We start from the raw sequence: 4987 nt of genomic DNA, 5'->3' as shown, positions 1-4987 counted from the left end.
CTAACCAGGCTCAGTTAAAAATGAGACTCATACAAAATAGAATGAAAAGGTGTCAATTTTTTCAACTCATTAATTAAGGTGAAAACCAATAAGAATGTCTTACAGGGTGACACAATACAGGTTATCTTTTCTACCAGACAGAAGTAATTTGATCTCTACAGACAAAAATCTGCAACTTAACATGCAAGTTCATATAGTCTCAGCCTGTAATTAATAATAAATAACAAGGTCAAACACTGCCCTATGCTCTTAGAGAAATAAATCACTTTCAGACGGCTTGTTAAATAATACCCCAGTATGACATTGAAAAGACCTGCCGTCTTCTCTTGTTTTATTTCTAACTTTTAGATAATTTTTCTTAAGAAGTTAAGAGGAAGACCAGGAAGGAAATTGAAAAAAAGAAAGAAAGATTGAAGACAGACTGAAGAGAGAATGAAGACAGACTGAAAGAGTGAAGTCAGGGTATTTATCTTGTTGCTTTTCCGGGGTGTCGCCGTGGGCTAACTTGTCTTTAACAGAATGGCTTGATTCACTGTCTCTACACAGGTCTTTCTCTTTCCAACTCCTCTGTCCTATCAGGCATAGCAGGGAGTGACCGGCAAGAAGCTACTAGCTCTGGACTATCTCTTCCTCTCCTTCAGAGCTGGGGTTACAGCTTTGTAACCGATCCTCGCTGACAAACTCTCATCTAATAATTCTATTTTGAGTCTGCTATCTTCTGTGGGGATTTGAACTGATACAGGGATCAGTCTTCCCTGATAGGACTAGGAAGAAATATTGCATAATTCTGTTGGCAACAATAATGTACTGAATAGTAGCAGAAATGTTGACAAAGTGTTATTTTTTTGTACTATTAATAATAAGTGAAAATAAGCTAGTCAAGTTTGAAAATGGAATGGAAATTTAAGTTGAAACAAAAAATATTTACATTTGAGATAAGATAGTGCTGACAAAGGAACCAAGAAGTAAACGGAAACAGAACCTGTTTAGTGAGCGCTGTGAATTGTGTAAGACTGATGAATCACAGACCTGTACCTCTGAAACAAATAATACATTATATGTTAAAAAAAAAAAAGAAGAAAAAGAAGAAGATAGTAGGAAGGGAAAAATAAAGGGGGGAAATCGGAGGGGGAGACGAACCATGAGAGACTATGGACTCAGAAACAAACTGAGGGTTCTAGAGGGGAGGGGGGTGGGGGGATGGGTTAGCCTGGTGATGGGTATTAAAGAGGGCATGTACTGCATGGAGCACGCAAATAATCATTAAAACTCATATACGCAAACAATGAATCATGGAACACTACATCAAAAACTAATGATGTAATGTATAGTGATTAACATAACATAATAAAATTTTTTAAAAAAGAAAGGATGCACAAAATCAGAAACATATTTGCGCTTTATGAAGGAAATCAGCTTTTTTGATTTATTAGGCAAAGCTTAAGGTCCAATTTGCATTGCATATTTGCTATATACTATTATTCCTCACCTTCCCTGCCCCTTCCTTCTACAAGTTTCTGACGCATAGAGATATGAGAACTTGAATGTGCTGTGTAGCTTATTTTTTATCTATGCTTGAGTTAATTTTAAGGCTGGTAAAACATTATTTTAGATAATTACATAAAACCATAAAACAACGACTATAGGAAAATTAATGAGTAAGTGATGGTTCATACACTATAACTTGTTAAGTACTTAAAAATTATTTTACAGCAAACACACTTAGGTGTTGTTTTATTTTATTCCCCTCCCCATTGTGTGGCCTTGTTTTCCAGGACCATAAAATAAATCAAAGTAATTCTTAGTGTTTGAATTTCACATATTATCTAAACCTAAATATGCCAAAGATTTGTTTTGTTGTTTACTTTATATGTTTTTAATTCTTCAAATATATATGTAACTATTTTAATGGAAACATATTTTTTTAATCATGTGGAATAACTCTGTACTCCTTAATTATAAGTACCTATTTTAATGGAAACATATTTTTTTAATCATGTGGAATAACTCTGTACTCCTTAATTATAACTACAGACCACAGTTGGGAAAACATTGATCTAGTAGAGTTTTGGAAAATATTTTCTGTTCCCTCTCTGTTTATGTACTCTGATAAGAACAGTTACATTGTTTTCTTTTCTATAACTTGAGCAATCTCTGAGAAAAGTACAAGGATTACCTTTCTGAGGAATACTTTATTCTATCAGTACTTAAGCCATTTAATCCAACATGCCAGAGATCCAATTCAAGAATCCTCTCAAAGCTTAAATATTCATTTTGCTTTATCTTTCCCTCCAGCCAGGCCCCTTAGGATCAAGCCTTAGGGGACCCACAGAAATCCATCAGATGGAACACCCCAGCCAAAAGGGATGGGAAATTGCATGATATGCACTTGTTCTCCAGGGAGGGGCAGATGATCTCATACAGATGTGGTTTGTCTTGTTGGATTTTACCTCCATCAGTGGTCAGTCATGCAATCCAGTCTCTCAGCTGCAGAATCCTTTATGGGATATAAATTCCCCATTAAATAATTTTCTCTGTGGCTTAAGAGCATCTGCAAGACACAGATAATTCTAAAACTATTTTGCAAGGCTCTCGGTGAGTACAAAGCTCTCTGATAGCCTGGCATCTAAGGATTATTGTAAGTCTAACTAGTAAGCACTTTTGAGATAAACTGTGGTACATGCACACTCAAAAATGCCCTTCCCCTTGGAATTATTAAAAAAGACAAGATGTGTGTATCTACAAAATATTATAAAAACGTTTCCATTGATCAAACAATAACATAGCTTGATGAATATGTTATTTTTTTTCTTTTTTAAATGCACTGCAAGACATAGGTTATGTGATCAAGTATAAGAAATATCCTTGAATTATGTAATGTAAATTGGCATTATAGAGGTTCTGTGAAAAATGGTAGCCATGACACTAATTTTATCTTGTTTAACTCAAAATATTGTAACCTTATTTAAAGACAGTTAGCTTTATTAATTTATTAACAATTAATATTTACTTATTGAAGCAATATTTTTAACTATTACTGTGGGTCAAACTGTATTACAGGGTGAAGAAACAGAAGTCTGTTAAAAAAACGTGATTCTGGTCCTCAGAAGTTTATACTCTAATAATAAAAAGGGGTCTTCTTAATATGAGTAAAGTCAAATAATCATTATTTGGCTCCCGCCAAGCAGGGAGCCCGATGCAGGGCTCGATCCCAGGACCCTGGGATCATGACCTGAGCCGAAGGCAGTTGCTTAACCAACTGAGCCACCCAGGCGCCCGGATTCAATATTTTTATACATTACAAAATGATCACTACAATAGGTCTAATTAACATCTGTCACTATACGAAATTATTACATTATTGACTATATTTCCCTATGCCTTACATTACATCCCATTACTTATTTATTTTATAACTAGAAGTTTGTAACTCTTAATCCCCTTTACATGTTAAATGTTTTCTATGTGACTTTTTCAATACAATAAATGACCCTTAGTGCAAATGTCATTCCTTTGTTTTCCAAATTTAGTATAACATGCCCCATCCTGAGTTAGAAATGCAAGAATTATTAGTATTAATTTTCTCATCTAATTGCAACACTTCTCCACTCATACCCAACTTCCCACTCAGTCCTGAATCTCTAAAATGATAAAATAGTAATTACTACCATTTCAATGCAGTAATCATCTAATTTCTCATAAACAAGAAAATCTTGTATAATTTACCAATTTCTATAATCTGGAAAGTAATGTTACATCCACCCCACTGTTTTTCTGCGATAGGAAAAGAAGTCGTATATCGTTTCTAAAAATTTTTAAAAGAACAGAGATGAATATTGCACAATAACACTCTTCTGTTTTTTCTGATTCTTGCAGATCAGAATAGTGACACAATTTACCTGTACTCTTCTGTTTATCTGTCTTTAGTGGTCTGAGAAGAGCAAAGGGTCATGTAAAAGGTTTGTTCATGCTCTTTCACTACTTTAAAGGACTTAGGTTTTCTTTGAAATATAAATTAAAGTCTCCAGGTCTCAGAAATCAATCAGACTTATTTAGCAGGAAGGTTATTTAGCAGAAAACTTAAAAGAAAACAAACAAACAAACAAAACATTAAGTGAATAGGAAAGAACAGGGCGGGAGACAAGATTTCCAATAAGATGCACAAATGACCACATAGCCTCTGAGAGAAACAGTTTGAGCATTTGCTTCCTTCCTATACACTTCTCGGTTCCAGTTTTGTGATGTCGCTGTTCTCCACTGTGTATTCCATGCTAGCTAGGACATATGTGTTTTATTTTTTCGAATGCTTTGAAAACAATTGAATCTTACTTGCTAAAGTAAGTGGCTCTACAAAGTCCTTTCTCTTGGGAACTGAAGCTCTTTCTCAGTCGATTGGTTCCAATCCTGAAAGAATAATGACTTTTTGTCTTTGTACAGATGGGAGATCAGAGAGAGTAAGCTAGTTCTGTCAGCACATAGCCCAGCCCCCCATGTCCTCTCTCACACTTGTACCAGAGACTCCCTCTCATCTCACAGCTATGGCCACATGTGGGAGATCACATACAACCAGGTGAGAGAAAAATGAAACTCCAAGCCTGGTTCATAGAATGGTTGACTCTGTATGTGGGTATAAGCCAAAAATCGATGATAGCTGCCCTGTGTCTTTACTCAGGGATGGCCCTGAAAGCGGATAGTGATGGAAAATTCTCATGAATAGAACTTGAGGCATTTTGAGGTGATCGTGATCCACCTTGAATAGTTAGACTATAATAGAGACCACAGTAATGGACAAGGCAATTGGCTTGGTCAAGAATCTGGAAGGAAAAAGATTGTGAAATCTGGGGTAATTATATGTGGGTGGACATAGGGTAATTGGTACAAAGTGTGAAATCTCTGAATCACAAGTTAATGCCCACCAGAAAGCATTGACCTCAAGGGCTTATAGAATGTTTAACATAGGGATCCACAAAACACTGAGTAAGACATA

The sequence above is a fragment of the Zalophus californianus genome, chromosome 3 (assembly GCF_009762305.2).
Source record: "Zalophus californianus isolate mZalCal1 chromosome 3, mZalCal1.pri.v2, whole genome shotgun sequence".
NCBI lineage: Eukaryota > Metazoa > Chordata > Mammalia > Carnivora > Otariidae > Zalophus > Zalophus californianus.
The sequence above is the reverse complement of the archived record's forward strand: the minus strand, read 5'-3'. Positions refer to the sequence as shown.